General features: G+C 47.9%; 1 protein-coding gene and 1 long non-coding RNA gene across 2 annotated transcripts in view; one reads left to right on the top strand and one right to left on the bottom strand.

Moving 5' to 3' along the window:
- The window catches only part of LOC140420539 (uncharacterized), a 66,459-nt gene that overhangs the window by 8,282 nt on the left and 40,520 nt on the right, over nt 1-17,657 (bottom strand). The window lies entirely within an intron of this gene.
- Nucleotides 410-6,235, top strand: LOC140420545 (uncharacterized). Its single transcript, XR_011946436.1, has 2 exons — nt 410-776; nt 4,196-6,235. It is a non-coding gene; the product is annotated as an uncharacterized lncRNA (long non-coding RNA).

The following is a 17,657-nucleotide window of genomic DNA, read 5'->3' on the forward strand; positions in this document are numbered from 1 at the left end:
GCCCACAGGGCGTCCAGGGGGGCCGAACCCCCGGAGACCCCAGGAACGGCAGCAACCCACCCCGGGCTGCAGGCCGCGGGCCGCCCATCGGGTATCCACTCCCGGTTCCGACCCGCCGCTTCCAGCAGCCTATCCAGCTGCCATCCTTCCTCCATTCCTTCGTCCTCCATTGGGCGAACTCAAAACCGCCGACAGCAAACCTCGCAGTCCGAAGCAGCGTCTCCGCAGCTCAAACGCTGACTTGAAACACGACTGGTCGCAGTACTCCCAAACCGGTCTTCTCCCCTTCCCTCGGGGACCAGGAGCAATGGGCGCCGAGTTGCTGTTTCACCCCATCCAGGAAGCTCCCAGAGGCGGCCTGCCTTTCGAATCGGCCCGGGGGCGGACACCAAGCTCGCACACAACCGCCCAAGCCTCCTCCACTTTTCACCCCAGGAGTTTGGACAGTGTCGGCCGTAGCTCCCACAATCCCCCGCGCTGGGGAACCCGCTCTATCCGCCGCACGGGCGGGTGATCAGGTACTGCGCATGTCCAAGGGTGAGGGGAAGCTGCGCATGTGTGGAGGAAAGCCCAGCCCCTGACCTTCCTGTGAGGTGTTGGCTAATGGATAGAGTTAGGACCGGGAGGACCCTGCTCCTCCGCCAATCAGACCTCCCCTATTGTCTCAATGCGGAAGCTGGACATGGAGGTTTCTGGCGAGCAAAGCTGTTGTTCCTCCAACCCTGAATGAGCTTGAGCTGCACACAGACTAAAACGTCTCCCTGTCTCCAACATCTGTGAGTAAAACACTTTCTTTTCTCCCCCTTTCCATTTCTTTTCTCATTATCACCTTCGATTGGTCAATTGCAGTAACTGAAGGGAAAGGAAGTGAATCCGGGGAGGGTGCAGACTCTGGAAAGGTTGGCTCAGGTCCCTCTCTCTCTCAAAGACATTGACATCCTTTGCTCCCTCAGCTTGACACATCTATTTGTTTGGCTAAAAGGGTGGTTTCTCTCCTAATGTTCACAATTAAAAGGGCTGGTTTCCCCAGAGTTCTCCCTGTGTCTATGCGGTTTACTGCAAGTGCTCCGGTTTCATCCCACAAGTCCCGAAAGACGTATGTCTGGTAATTTGGACATTCTGAATTTTCCCTCTGTACCGGAACAGCACGGTAGCATTGTGGTTGGCACAATTGCTTCACAGCTCCAGGGTCCCAGGTTCGATTCCCGGCTTGGGTCACTGTCTGTGCGGAGTCTGCACGTTCTCCCCGTGTATGCATGGGTTTCCCCTGGGTGCTCCGGTTTCCTCCCACAATCCAAAGATGTGCAAGTTCGGTGGATTGGTAATGCTAAATTGTCCTTAATGTCCAAAATTTCCCTTAGTGATGGGTGGGGTTACTGGGTTATGGGAATAGGGTGGAGGTATAGCCTTGGGTAGGGTGCTCTTTCCAAGACCCGGTGCAGACGCGATGGGCCGAATGGCCTCCTTCTGCACTGTAAATTCTATAACAGGCGCTGGAATGTGGCGACTCGGGGCTTTTCACAATAATTTCATTGCAGTGTTAATGTAAGCCTACTTGTGACAATAAAGATTATTATTATTATTGGAGTTGGCTAAAATTTAAAGGAACAGTAAATACATGTCGGACAGAGATATGTCTAGTGTTTTTACATGGTACAGATTAGATATATTATGAAAATAAATTACTGTGGATGCTGGAATCTTAAACAAAAACAGAAAATACTGGACAATCTCAGAAGGTCTGACAGCATCTGTGGAGAGAAAAGGGAACTAATGTTTCGAGTCTGGATGACTCTTTGTGACAGTTAGAGAGAACTGGAAATGGGGTCAGATTTGTACTGTATTGGGGAGGGGTGGAATGGAGCGCTGGGGCTGGATAAGGGCCAGCAATAGGTGGAGATATAGACAAAGATGTCGAGAACAGAAGATAAAAGGAATGCAAAGGGTGGTAATTAAGGCTAAGAAGGGCTGATAGTGGTACATAAAAAAGGTTAGAATGTGTGAATGGCAGAATAAAGGTGAGCAGTGTGTAAAGGGCAACTTGAAATAGTTGGAATGGGGGGAGGGGAGGAGAATAATGGGGAGGGAAAAAACGATCAATGGAAGAAACTAAAACAAAAATAAATTGATAGATAAAAATGGGGTAAAGGTGGTGGAGAGTCTGAGGTTGTTGAACTCAATGTTGAACTCAATGGTGTAACAAGCCTAATCGGAAGATGAGGTGCTGTTCCTCCAGTTTGCGCTGGGCTTCACCTGAACATTGCAGCAGGCCAAGGACGGACATGTGGATTGAGAGCAGGGCAGTGAGTTGAAATGGCAAGCGGCAGGAAGGTCTGGGAACTGCTTGCGGATGGACTGAAGGTGTTCTGCAAAGCCTGGAAAAATATATTCATTTTGCTTCCGGTTTGCACCCCTCTATCACCTCCACATGGTCTGTCTCAAACACTTCCCTTTCCTTCCTTGACCTTTCTATTTCAATTTCTGAGATAGGCAGTCCACTAATATCCATTACAAACCTACCGACTGCCACGGTTACGTCGACTCCAGCACTTCACATCCTGTAAGGACTCCATCTCATTCTCTCAGTACCTTCACCTCCATCACATCTGTTCTGATGATGCCACTTTCCAAAACGGTGCTGCTGACATGTCTTCATTCTTCCTTAACCGTGGCTTCCCACCCACTGTGGTCGACGGGGCTGTCAACCGTGTCCGACCCATCTCCCACACCTCTGCCCTCCCCCTCGCTCCTCTCTCCCAGAACCAGGATAGAATTCCCACTGTCCTCTGTAGCCACTTATAATGGCCAACTCCCAAATCAAAATGGCGAATGGCAGAGGCTGATGGGAATGTCAGCCAACAAGACACAAATGAGCAGCTGCAGGTTGGCTGTGTATTTACCTCTGGAAAGGCCAGACAAGATCGATACCAGCAACCATCAGCATAACAAAACACCAGCCACCTGCATACTAATGAGAACTCCCTGTGAACAATATGCAACACTTAGACACACAAAGCAAAACCAGACTCTTCGGCGCCAGCAGAAGCCTACACAAAATGAGGTGAACGACCACCTGAAGACCGCCCATCGATCAGGGAACCGCTCCAGCATTGGAGAAAATCGAACCAAGCGATTGGGACAAAGTCCAATCACTTGGGACCAGGTACAGGGTCCTCCCCAAAAGGCGGGAAGCCCCCGAGGACTATAAGAATTGAGCCCAAGTTCAAGTCTCTCTCTTCTCCACCACTTCTCCAGCTCTTCACTCTTCAGCAGCTGGTCGAAACTGTAAGTCTTACTTCAATGCTCGCTACGAGATAGGCGCTCCTAGCTACCAATCTGTACCAACTTCGAATCCCGCAGGCTCAGAACCCGAATGAAAGGCCATTCGTTTCCCTGACCTGGTGGGCCAGTTCCAAGTTAAGTATAGGCCTGTTAGTTGTGGAAGTAGCTTAAACATAGAATTTGTGCATGAGTAGTGATTACTGTGTATAATAACTGTGCTTTGATTTAAATCTTACTAAGCGGTGTATTGGATTATTGATCATTACTCGGACTTGAACCACGTGGCGGTATCATAAAGATACCTGGCGACTCAAGAGCAAAGGTAATAAAACACAGCAATTGAACTAAGGCAAAATTAGCACCACCTCACTTTTCACCCCACCAGCCTCCGCACTGAAGAAATCATCCTCCGCCAGTTCTGCCAACTCCAGCATGATTCCACCACCAAACACATCTTCCCCTCACTCCCCCGTCAGCATTTGGAATTCTCCACCCCAGAGGACTGTGGAACCTCAGAGTTTCAAGACAGAGATTGCTAACATTTCAAGGGAGTGAAGTTATCGAGGGATATGGGGGATAGTGTTGGTAAATGATGCTGAGGTAGATCGGCCAATGCTCTCATTGAATGGTTGAGCAGGATCGAATGGCCGACTGCAGCTCCAATTTGTTATGGTCCCTGTGTCCAGGACAGGAAGCAGTGAGCATGGATCTGTCAATCAGCCTGAATCAGCACCTTCAGGAGAATTGGGAGGTTGAATATTAGATACAGTGAATGGAGGGAGAGTGTTTGGGATGGATATTTACAGATGTTGCGAAATGCAAGAGAAAAGAAAGTTCCAGAGAAACTAGAATAGTTTGTTCTGAATTTCTATCCTGTACTGACAGTGATGTCTTTTGTAAATTGTTTTAACAGGAGATTCGAAGAGGACAAATTACAGACCGAAATCTAATACATGTTGTCTGGATCTGACAGTCCCTCAATTCCTTGGGACCTGAATATCATTGGCCTTCGAATCTAAAGGAAAAATGTTTGCCTCATCTGTCAACTGCAAAAGATTTTAAACACCATTGAGACTGGAAAAACACCCGAGTGAGAGTGTTCCAGAGCACTGACTGTGGAAAGAGCTTTAACCAGTTTCACAGCCTGAAAAAACATTGCACCATTCACAGCGGGGAGAGACGTTACACGTGTTCTGTGTGTGGACGAAGCTTCAACTGATTGTCCGGACTGGACAGACATGAGGAGACCCAAAACATGGAGAAATCATGGAAATGTGAGGACTGTGGGAAGGGATTCACAGCTCCGTCTGTGCTGGAGGTTCATCGACGCATTCACACTGGGGAAAGGCCATTCACCTGCTCTCAGTGTGGAAAAGGATTCACTCAATTCTCTGACCTGCAGAGACACCAGCGAGTTCACACTGGGGAGAGGCCGTTCACCTGCTCTCAGTGTGGGAAGGGATTCACTCAGTTATCCCACTTGCGGAGCCACCAGCGAGTTCACACTGGGGAGAGGTCATTCACCTGCCCTCAGTGTGGGAATGGATTGAAACATTCATCTGCCCTGCAGAAACATCTGCAAGTTCACACTGGGGAGAGGCCGTTCATCTGCTCTCAGTGTGGGAAGGGATTCACTCAGTTATCCATCCTGCAGACACACCAGCGAGTTCACACTGGGGAGAGGCCGTTCACCTGCTCTCAGTGTGGGAAGGGATTCACTCAGTTATCCCACCTGCGGAGCCACCAGCGAGTTCACACTGGGGAGAGGCCGTTCACCTGCTCTCAGTGTGGGAAGGGATTCACTCAGTTATCCAGCCTGCGGACACACCAGAGAGTTCACACTGGGGAGAGGCCATTCACCTGCTCTGAGTAGGTGAGATATTCCGTGATCCATCCCAACTATGGAAACACCGCCGAGTTCTCACTGGGGAGAGGCCGTTCATCTGCTCTCAGTGTGGGAGAGATTTTGTGTTTCATCACATATGCTCACACACCAAGTTCACAATTGATTACAGGGGTTGGATTCCGCTGTTCTGCTCTCAATTGCATCCAGGACTGCATTTTGTTAATTGTGTCAGTTGATCAATAGGGATGGGCGGAGGGTTTCTTCCTGCTGGACTGGTTGGTCTCACAAATTTGCCTCCAGTGGGCTGATGATCATTGAGCCACGTTGTGAATTCCTGGCTTCAACTTTCACGAGGATCACAGAGCAAACGTGTGTTTGGTGGTGTAGCCATCTGGGATGGCCACTTACAAAGAAACATGGACATTTACAAAGCCTCAAGGGAAATATGGCCAATGTAAGATTCAGGCAGGCTCAGAGCCTAAATGTATATTTGTAAGCAGAACCAGACAGGATCGAAACCCCTAGCCGATTTGCATGCTAATGACCCATTTCCCTAAGACAAAGGAACTGGTACTCGGGTATCCGATACAATTCCAGACACATCGGCGCCACTCCCTTTACTCAGGAAGCATAAACAGCCAAGGTCAATGACCGCTCAGGACCCGCCCAGCCATCAAAGCACCCGCCCCTTTATTGGCTCAGATCGAAAGCAGTGATCGAGGACTGCCGAATTATTGGGTCCAAACCCAAGGACCACCCAAAAGAGCGTGAAACCTCCCAAGGATAAAGAGAGACACTGCCATGTGTTCGGTCTCTTTTGGACCTGGCGCTCTGGCAACGTCTGACTCCATCTGCAGCACCACGACCAGAAGCACGGTCAAGTTCAATGTTCGCTACCAGGCGGATGAATCTAGCTGAACCACAGTTACTTCTCCAGACCCAGCAGATCCAGATTCGAACAAAGGCCACTGTTCCTCTGACCTAAGCCGGGTGCCTGAAGTTAAGTACAGGTTGTCATAGTGATAGGTATAATTTAGCTCTTAGTTTTTATGTTGCATGTGTAAGTTAATCTTGTGTATAAATAAAGTATTATTGTTCTTGAACTAACTAACTGGTTGTTTGGGGCTTTGATCGATATCCGGTTGAACCTTGTGGCGGTATCATTTGATGCCTGGCGACTGAAAGCATATCCTATTCATATTTAGATTAAGACGGGCAACCTTATTAGCTGCCATATTTATAGCAAGTAAATATAGCAACAGTGGTTGGAAGATATTTAGTTCCCATTTCTGTTTGGAACCTCTGAAAGCATGCCACGTTGCCATGAAGATGGGCTATGGTGGTTACATGGTTCCTTTGTTTAATTTATCCACGTGTTTCTCACAAAGAAAACTGTCGAGGTTTGAAAGGCATGTTGTCTGTGGTAGATTGGGACATTACAACAAAAGGTATGACAATAGACAGGCAATCACTAATTTTTAAGGTATTATTACATGTTGGCATCAAATGTTGACTCCTTTAAGGAACAAACAGCCACAGGAAAAGTGGTACAACTGTGGCTAACGAGAAAATTTAAGGATTCCATTAGATCAAAGGAAAAGGCTCCTAAAGAGGCCAAAATAACCGTATGCCTGTGGATTGGGAATTGATTTAGAATTCAGCAAAGGAGGACCAAGAACTGATAAAGAGAAAAGAGAATATGGGATCAAACTGGCGAGAAACATAAAAACCGACTGGAAAAGCTCCTATAAGAATGTGAAAAGAAAAAGATTAGCCAAGACCAATGTGAGTCCGTTCCAGATAGAGACAGGAGAGTTTATAATGGGGAATAAGGAAATGACAGAGAAACTAAACAATGTGTGTCTGTCTTCACGGAGGAAGATACAGAAATCGTCCCAAAAACACGAGAACACCAAGGGGACTAGTGAGCACGAGGAACTGGGTGTGGTCAGTTAATCCTTGTTCCACTTGTCTTCTTCAATATTCTCTTGGCTGCCTGGGAGTGGCAGTGGTCACTTGATTGACTAGGGCAAGGCAGGAGTAACTGTGTTTATTGGGTCGGGCAGAGGGTCTGATGGGTGGTGGAGTGAGTTTCCCTCCCTGTGTTGTCCCCTATGGAGGTCCCTGGTCTGCTCCTCCTCTGGTCCTCCACAGCCTGGTATGGCAACTGCTCGTGGCAAGACCATTAGAAACTACAGAGAGTCGTGAACACAGCCCAGTCCATCATGCGAACCCGCCTCCCATCCATTGACTCTGTCTACACCTCCCACTGCCTTGGGAAAGCGGGCAGCATAATCAAAGACCTCTCCCACCCGGGTTATTCTCTCTTCCAACCTCTTCTATCGGGCAGTGAGATACAGAAGTCTGAGAACACGCACTAACAGATAAAAAACAGCTTCCCCACTGTCACCTGACTCCTGAATAACTCTTTTATGCTCTGACCTGACCTCTTCACACACCTTCTCCACTGAGTAGTACTGCGCTCCGTATGCTTCACCCGATGCCTGTGTCTATGTATTTACATTGTGTATTTATCTATGTCCTATGTTTTGTTTTTCATGTATGGAACGATTTGTATGAACTGTACACAGAACAATACTTGTCACTGTACCTCGGTGCACGTAACAATAAAACAAATCAATCAAATCATCAATCAATCCTCTCGGGATAGGTTCCACTGGAGAGGTAGTAACCTGTGGGTTGGAGGGTTTGAGTGAGAGTTTGAGTGTTGTGGATCAATGATGTTTGAGCCCTCATTGAGGCTGAGGGGGGAGAATAAGGGGAATAATCCCCTTATTCCAAGTGGGATTATATAGTGACTTCCTGAATGCCCTCCTTGTTGAAGCAGGGTCTCCCGTGGGGAGGCAGTGTTTTGACGCCAATGAGGCTACGCAGCTCTGCCCCGAGTATCCGTTTTGTGACGGTGCACGGTGCAATGTTCTTTCATTGGGCTGATGCTGAATCTTGATATTGTCGTGGAATAAAGAACATTAGACTTTGTTTCATAAACATAGTTATTTATTACTAACACTACACTAACGAATTACTAAAATGTCTAAGATTAATACAGTTGGAAATAATGGTCTAACGCTAACTTACACTAAGATACTACAGAGCTACTCGAATATGCGACTGCTGCAAACTCCTTACCAACACCTTCTCCTGGAACACATGGTGTGTCCGGGTCATGTGTCTGCATACTCATACCACCTGATGGTCGGATGCTGGAACTACAACAGTTATACATATATTACTATTTATGTACAGATGATAATATAGATGACAATCTACTTATCACATACGATGCTGGTTCTTGTCTGGCCTCCTTTGGCCAATCCTGGTGTTCCTCTCTTTTGAAGTTACTTTTCCTTGAGGCGGTAGCGTACTGATGTAGGCCCCGATTTGGTACATTGTATCTCGGGGGTTTCCTTTGCCGTGAGCGGGTTGGAGGATCGCACCCCTCCCGAGATGCCGAGTTGTTGGGTGCCTTGACGAATTTTCCTCTCCTTGTGGGTGGAATCTCCTTGGTGGAGGACGGTATGAATCTTCTTGTGTGTGCTGCCCTCGGATGTGGTGAGAGAGGAGTGAGGTTGGGTGTCCTGCACAGTGTGGCTATCCTTGCTTGCCTGACTCCTGTGTACGAGGGTGTACAGGGCCGGGCCAGGTCTTGTACTGTGGTCACTTTCCTGTTGCCCTCTTTTGCTTGGGAGGTTCCTTCTTGGCCAGGGTGTCCTGAGAGGCTGAGTGAGGTTTCAAATGAGCTTGTTGTGAGGGGCGTACGTCAGGGGACCCTGTGCTCAGAGCTGTATCTTGGTCCCTGTTATCCTGAGATCCTCTGCTTTTGGTCGTACTTTTAAAAAATCCTGTTATTGTTAATCTCTTGGAAGCTGCAGCAATTAGAATTTGAACCAATTGTATGAATATTTGCTGGTCTTCTCTGTGTAATTGTGAGAGTTTGGCTCAAGAGGAATAGAGCTTGATGGGAAATGGAATGTCAAATAGAGCTTGGTGTTAACTGGAGTGTCAAAGCTTTGTGACTGTACGTGACTTTCGAGATGAATCACTTCTGCTTTTGCACTCGAGAGTTTGCAATAACAGGATGCAGTTGGGAATGGGTTCCTCATTCTAAAGATAATTATAATTTAGCTGAGAGCAACAGAATGTCACAAGTGAGGCCTCCCAATTTTGGGAACCAAAGGGGCTGTCCCTGATGCTGTATATAACCTGCTGTATAATGTTTGAAGACTGACTGAGTGCTGTAGCTGTTACTGATATAGCATCTTGGTCCCGGCCGTGAAATAAGGTACACGTTGAAGTGACTTGGTGTTCGATTGATCATTTCATCCGGACTGACAATAGCGAATCCTCATTTGGTGGCAGCGGTGGGATCTCAAGGAGCCTCGCCGGAGACAGACGGCGTAACTGACTGATCATGCCTGGACGCCGAGGAGGAATTGGGCCCCCAAATGTGAGTACCCTTATTACCACTTTGGTTTCCCCCTCCGCTGTACCGAGCGCAACCAGGTCCTGCTGTCTGTTTCTGAAGAGACTCTTAGGAGATCCAGGTTAGTCCGGCGAACCTGTTACAGGAAGGCTTGGAGTCCCGTAAGAGGTTAGAGTCCTCTTCGAATTCTGGGTTGGAAACCTGTGCGCGAGGGTAGGAGACCCTCGGCCCAAAAGAGATACGTAGGGAATGATGATCCTTCTGGTTGCTTGATACCTTCGCGATAAAAGGTTGGCATTAAAACAAATGATTGTCAACCCGTGTCTTGACTTGTTCGACACTCCGGGTTGACTATTGGCTACAGCGGAGAATGGATAACTCCGTCTAAGTTATAGTACTTCTCACCAGGTGCGGATGACGCCTTAAGCTTCACAATAAACAGGGTTTGACCGTTGCGTGCCCTGTCGGAACACTCAAACAATTTGACTAAGCCTCCTGATTGGGTAACGGGGCAGGATAACCCTGTTTAAATTCTTGATTGAATAAGTGATTTAGGATCGCTATCAAAATTAAGTAGGTAACCACAAGGATAGGAGACAATGGGTAATACCCTGATTGGAACCTCTGATAGTGGAAGCGCGCTTCAGGTTCTTTGCGAGCAGTATCCGGAACATTCCAAACAATTACGACAGCTCTCCGGAGAATTACATAAGATCTTAGGAAAAGGACAATGGCCCCTAGGAGGACCAAAGGATTTACCCACTGTTCTCGAGGCACAACAACTTATTTGGCAGCATAACCGTAGTTCCAAGGCAAAAAAAATTGATTGTCCTATGGCGAGAGTACTGCCAAAAATTAAAAGACGCATCTCTGCTGGCAAGCGAATGCTCTAAAATTGGGAATAGAGTTGATGGAGGGTGGGATTGTTAAGACCGCTGAGGTCTTAAAGAAGGAGTGTGCCCACAAGAAACGGGCCCGATCTCCTAGGTCTAAACCACCACAACCCAATCCGTGCGGACAAATGGCCGGCCTTGCCTTAACCGAGGGAGACGACGAGAGCGATTTAGAAAATTGGCCAGTGGGAAGGAGGCAGCCGACTGCACCCCTGCCTCAGCCATCGCCTCCACCATACTATGCCCCTGTGGCAATGGGACCGGTCCCTGTCTCGATTGTTCCTGTTGCCGTAATACCGGTCCCCGTTCCACAGTCCCCGCCCATGGCCCCCGTAACAATGGCAGGCCTTAATGCTCCCTAAACAAATAGCCGTGATAAAATGCGCAGCCCACACAACTGGTAAAGGTTTGGTGGACGTGGGCAACCGGCAGGCGGACCACCAAGCCAAAGAGGCCTCTTGACTAAAAGACGTGGTGGTGCCCAAAATGATGAGTCAGACTAAAAACTGGAAAAGTCAGTCTCCCTCTGAAAATTCAATGCCGACCATCACTGACGTCATTCAATTACAGGAGGACGCTCCTGCTTGTGTAAAACGATTGTGGGAAGAATTGGGATGTTGTTATGATCCTGTAAACAAATTGTGGGTCACCCCGGAAGGGCAAACCTGTATGCCCGACGCATTAGCAGCCTGGGTCACTGAGTGTGTTCACTTTGCAACTCATTGTGGTGCACGTGCAACAGGTGACTTGCTGCTCAAAACATGGTGGCATCCGAGACTGCAAGGTATAGCGCAAAATATTAGCAGCCGTTGCCTGGTATGCCAGCAGTATAACCCTGGAAAAGCAATACCCTGTGAAATGGGTAAAACCCCGCTACCAGAAGGTCCCTTTGAGACCCTCCAGATGGACTACATTGAGTTGGAAAGATGTCAATGTTATAAGCATGTGTTAGTCATCGTTGATGTATTTAGTAAATGGATAGAGGCCTACCCCACCGTGGACAACAAAGCCACCACGGTGGTGAAGGTCTTGATGCGGGAAATTGTTCCCAGGTTTGGGATCCCGTATCGGCTAAGTTCAGACAATGGCCCCCATTTTGTGGGACAGATTAACAAAGAATTTTGTGCTCAGCTGGGCATAAAACAACAGTTGCACTGTGCATATAGGCCACAAGCAGCAGGAATGGTAGAGCGCGCCAACCAGACATTGAAAACCAAACTAGCCAAATTACAGGCTGAGACAGGTGCTACTTGGCTCAAGCTATTGCCCATTGCCCTTTTCAAATTCGCGCTACACCAGCTGGAAAAACTCGATTAAGCCCTGCTGAGATATTGTACGGAAGGCCTTTTCACACTCCCTGGGGTCAAGACAAGCCAAAAGATGTAAACTTTCACCACATGACCACGGAAATGGCCAATTACGTTAAAACTCTGACAAAGGTTTTAAAAGGTCTCCACTCGTGGGTCTGAGCGGCCCGTGGGGAAGTACCCCCCCTTGCCAGTACTGTCACTATTAACCGCGGCGAGTACGTTATGATCCGGAACTGGGTTCGGAAAGGGCTGGAGCCATGATGGGAGGGACCGTTTCAGGTTCTCCTGACCACCCCCACGGCCGTGAAAGTGGAAGGCCGGAATGCTTGGATTCATATTCATCATTGTAAGAGTGTAAAAATGTCGTAGGAATTAAAACTCTTTGTCTTAAGTTCTAGGGGAACGATAAAGTTGAACTACAGTCATGAATATCGTTCTTGTCGCCCTGACCTTGGTTGGCCTCATAATCCTGAAAGGGGAAACTAGACGAAAAGTCTGTGAGCCCCAGAGGAGGAGCCCTCACCATCTTTGCCAAGGGGACACCCTGCATTGTGCCAGTCGGGTCCTGCAAAGGAGATCATGGGCCATGATGCCCGTTGATCGATGTTCGGCTCAGTTCCTGCGCCAGGGTCAAAACTGGCCCTTGGATACGACACATCACCTATCCTGCGACCAACATGCCTGCAAATGAGATTATGAATGCAGGCACAAAGACAGAACAATGCCGTTACAATGTGAAATGAAATGAAAATGAAATGAAATGAAAATCGCTTATTGTCACAAGTAGGCTTCAAATGAAGTTACTGTGAAACGCCCCTAGTCGCCACATTCCGGCGCCTGTTCAGGAAGGCTGGTACGGGAATTGAACCGTGCTGCTGGCCTGCCTTGGTCTGCTTTCAAAGCCAGCGATTTAGCCCTGTGCTAAACCAGCCCCTAAATCAGTGACTTGCAGAAGCAACCATCCCGGGCTAAACGAGAATTGCATGTGAACACTTATTTGTATATGTCATATGTGTACGCAAAGGATATGAATGTTTCTGGTTGCTGGGTATGTACACATATCCCGACCCATGCTAAGGGAGGGATCCCCTCAGACTTGTTCCCCTTCACCTGTCAGAAACCGTAGAATGGTATATTTACCAGAATGGTACTCGTCAATCCCCGAGGACAATAAGAATCGCAACTGTGGTAAGACACCCAGACGGCGGGGCAGCTTCTAGTTTATCGTTTCTCCCCATATCCCCAAGACCTTGGAAAGAGGGGGGCTATCCAATGAATACCTTTGAGATGTGGTACCAACCAAGTTATGACCGATCCCACCAGCCTCCGTTTCTTACCCTCACTAATACCACCAACATGGGAAGACCACTGGGAATAATATGTTTAGTAAGGAATGTGGTTAAAGGGATATTCGTAGATGCGAGTCAATGTGAGCACAGATTTGTAGTGGCCAACATATCCAAGGTCTATCCCGTATATACGTCTCCTCAGTTTTATGGGTGTACACTGGACGTCCCATACGCTAACGGGACAGGTACCTTCAAGTACTCCCTGATGGCTGAAGGGTTTGACGTGGACAAACTCACTTCATACAATGGGACGTACTTTATTTGTTGCCACAAGGCATATCCCTGGCTGCCAGAGAATTGGACGGGATCCTGTTATCTGGGGTATGTAGTCCCCTTTATACACCACCTCGCCAATTTAGGCGACCATTACCAAATGATGAAGTGAGAAAAGAGAGCAATAACTGAAACGCAGCGATACTTTGGGATCCTGCTTCCCCCTATCGGGGTAGCTCTTGCAATAAAGGAAATAAGGAAGATAGCAAAAATCCTGGAAGAGGTAGCAAACGACACCACTGAAGCATTGACTGAGATAAATAATGAAATGGTGGCAATAAGAACCGTAGCCCTACAAAACCGAATGGCCCTCGATTACCTCCTTGAAAACAAAGGTGGGACATGTGCCGTGATCGGTTCGGAATGTTGCACTTACATCCCCGATAGTTCGGAGAACATCACCCACCTCGTGGATTATATCCGCAAAAAGGTTAAGAAACTGCATGAAAAATCAAGAGATGGGTGGTTAGATTGGTTGTTTGACGGATCATGGGGGTCTTACCTGGTGCATGGATTAATAATCCTGGTAGTTGTAATACTTGTAATAATCATGCTTAGCTTCCTAATGAAATGCTTGTGTAAAAGTGTCGGTGCAGCAGTAATTTCCCAACAGTTAGTACAGCAACATGAAGTGAGCCTCGAATAGCTAATGGATGTGAAAAAAGGTGCAGAGGTACGTAGGAAAATGATAGAAGTGCAGATAGAATGGGAGAGAATGAGACAAGTGGCTATGGATTAGAAGAAGTTATCATGAAATGATAAAAGGGGGGAATGAGAGTTTGGCTCAAGAGGAATAGAGCTTGATGGGAAATGGAATGTCAAATAGAGCTTGGTGTTGACTGGAGCTTTGTAACTGTGTACGTGACTTTCGAGATGAATCACTTCTGCTTTTGCACTAGAGAGTTTGCAATAACAGGATGCAGTTGGGAAAGAGTTGGGAAAGGTTCCTGCAAAGGTATAGACAGGTCTTGTACCCAAGAAGGGGAGATATGGATGTGTTATTGATGCCTCTGGTATGACTGGAGCTGGGGGAGATGTGTTCTGACACCCGCCTGAACCTGGCACGGTGATCTTATCCTGGATTCTGGTGGGCGATGCGAGCACTCGCTACGTGGGAAGGTGTGCACCGTTTCACCATGTTTTCATGGCATTTTTCTTCTTCTCCCTTGTTCTCCAGGATATCCATTGGTACACACGGTTGCACCAAGCTTAATGATTATACTGATCCATCTGTATTGTCGTCCTCCTGTCCTCTCCTGTACTTCTGTACTGCTGAGACATTTCTGCTGTGCTGCACCAATCCTGAGCTTTTGTTGGATATTAGCGAAGACTAAGGCAGTATTAGGATTATTGAAAGACTTGACGGAGTTGTCGGATTCAATTTTCAGGGTCACAGGATAAAGTGACATAATTTACTGTAAGGTGAGATGGGAGCCAGGTCCCACCTCACCTTACCCGTCTCCAAGACCCTCTGGTGATCTTTCAAGTTGTGGAAGGGAATGATTACAGGCCTGGGATGAAAACTATCCCTCGGCCTCAAAGACAGAATCCGATGCCCTTTCTAATTTGAAACGCCAAGGCTTCACATCCCGCTTGAGAAAACGTGGCAGCCGGTCCTCGAAGAACCGAACGGGGGCCTTACCCTCCACACCTTCTGGCAGGCCGACGACTCGGATGTTCTTTCTCTGACCCTCGGTTCTCCAAGTTCTCCAGGAGTCCACCACGCCACTCAGCCAGTTTTCCAAGGATTGAATTCTTGCCTCCGCCAAGGCTCAACGTTCAGGATTCTCTCCTCCGGATCATTGAGCCTCTTCATGGTGTTTTACAGCTCGGCCTCATGAGCTCACAGATATTGAGTCAGCTCACTCTGCCTCTGGTCAATAACACGGATAATGTCGCTGACATAGATCGACCAATGATCCCACAGAATAAACGAGCAGGCTCGATGGGCCCAATAGCCAACTGCAGCTCCTATTTGTAATGGTCTCTGTGATCAGGACAGGAAGCAGTGAGCATGGATCTGTCAATCAGCCTGAATCAGCACCTTCAGGAGAATTGGGAGGGTGAATATTAGATACAGCAGAGTGAGAATGGAGGGAGTGTGTGGGATGGAGATTTACAGCGTTTGGGGAATGAGTGGAAAGAATGTTCCAGAGGAACTAGAATTGTCTGTTCTGAATTTCTATCCTGTACTGACAGTGATGTATTTTGTAAATTGTTTTTACAGGATATTAGAAGAGGAGGAATTACAGACCGAAATCTCAAACTTCACATCTCAATCTAACTGAGTCTTTCAATTCCTTGGAACTGAGTATCACCGGACTTTGAATCTAGAAGGAGAAATGTTTGTCTTTTCTGTCAGCTTCAAAACATTTTAAACATCAGTGTGACTGGAAAAGCACCGAGACACACACACCCGAGTGAGAGTGTTCCAGAGCACTGACTGTGGAAAGAGCTTTAACCAGTTACACAGCCTGAAAAAACATCACACCATTCACAGCGGACAGAGACCGTACACGTGTTCTGTGTTAGAACGAGGCTTCAACTGATCGTCAAACCTGGAGAGACACGAGGACACCCAAACAAAAATGGAGAAACCGTGGAAATGTGGGGACTGTGGGAAGGGATTCAGAGTCCCATCTCAGCTGGATGTTCATCGACGCAGCCACACTGGGGAGAGGCCGTTCACCTGCTCTGTGTGTAGGAAGGGATTCACTCAATTATGCACCCTGCAGACACACCAGCGAGTTCACACTGGGGAGAGGCCGTTCACCTGCTCTGTGTGTGGGAAGGGATTCACTGTGTTATGCACCCTGCAGACACACCAGCGAGTTCACACTGGGGAGAGGCCGTTCACCTGCTCTGTGTGTGGGAAGGGATTCACTCAATTATACACCCTGCAGACACACCAGCGAGTTCACACTGGGGAGAGGCCGTTCAGCTGCTCTCAGTGTGAGAAGGAATTTGCTCAGTTATCCAACCTGAGGAAACATCTGCGAGTTCACACTGGGGCAAGGCCGTTCACCTGCTCTCAGTGTGGGAAGGGATTTGCTCAGTTATCCAACCTGCGGAAACATAAGCGAGTTCACACTGGGGAGAGGCCGTTCAGCTGCTCTCAGTGTGCGAAGGAATTTGCTCAGTTATCCAACCTGCGGACACATCAGCGAGTTCACACTGGGGAGAAGCCGTTCAGCTGCTCTCAGTGTGAGAAGGAATTCACTCAGTTATCCAGCCTGCAGTCACACCAGCGAGTTCACGCTGAGTAGAGACCGTTCACCTGCTCCCAGTCTGGGAAGGGAATCCATGATTCATGGCGCCTGCTGAGACACCAAGTTCACAAGTGATTACAAGGGGTTGGATTTTGCTGTTATTGTTTCTGCTTCAATTACATCCAGGACGGCATTTTGTTCATTCTGACAGTTCATCAATGGGGAAGGTCGGAGGGTTTTGTTCTGCTGGACTGGCGGTAAATGAGCAATACAGTACACAGTGCTCCAGATGTGGTCTCACCAATGTCCTGTATAACTGAAGCATAACCTCCCTACCTTTTGTATTCAATTCCCCCACAATAAACAATAACATTCTATTAGCTTTCCTAATTACTTGCTGTACCTGTATACTCGCCTTTTGTGATTCATGCTCTTGGACAACCAGATCCCTCTGAGTCTCAGAACCATGTGAGCTCTCCTGTGTTTCTAACAGACCCACATATTCAACCAATACATCACATATCTCTGCTTTCCTAGCTTTAGCTGGCACCTCTAATTTCATTCACCTGCCAATTTACCAGTTTGCCGTTTTGAAACCCTTTTCAAGAAACCAAAGACAGGTCATCCGCCTGAAAAAACTCTCAGCAGCCTCCAGAGCCGTCCTTATACCACTACAAACCTGGTGTGACTTTTTAATTTATACTGTAACCCAATCATCGCCCTCTGCCATTCCAAAGATCAGGGACCTGAGCCCCCAAGTTATATTGCAAACCCCGGCCTGGTGTGTGGCCAGTTCTCGCCCCGGAGGACTTCCGGTGGTGGCAAGAAGGAGTAAGTCGCACATTTGGTGGCTCCCGCTCTGGTCGGACTTTTGGACCTTTTCCCCCTATTTTTTAACGGAGTTGAATTGTAGAACGGATGTTAGTGGCAATTCTCTACTGAATTCCCATTTCGGTGCATGGAGAAAAGGACTAGAAGTGTTCGTAAGGGCAGAATCAAAAAGACAGAGAAGACTTGGGCTGAAGCTGCAACAGGAGACAACATGGCGGAG

This window comes from Scyliorhinus torazame, chromosome 5 (genome assembly GCF_047496885.1).
Source record: "Scyliorhinus torazame isolate Kashiwa2021f chromosome 5, sScyTor2.1, whole genome shotgun sequence".
NCBI classification, from domain to species: Eukaryota; Metazoa; Chordata; class Chondrichthyes; order Carcharhiniformes; family Scyliorhinidae; genus Scyliorhinus; species Scyliorhinus torazame.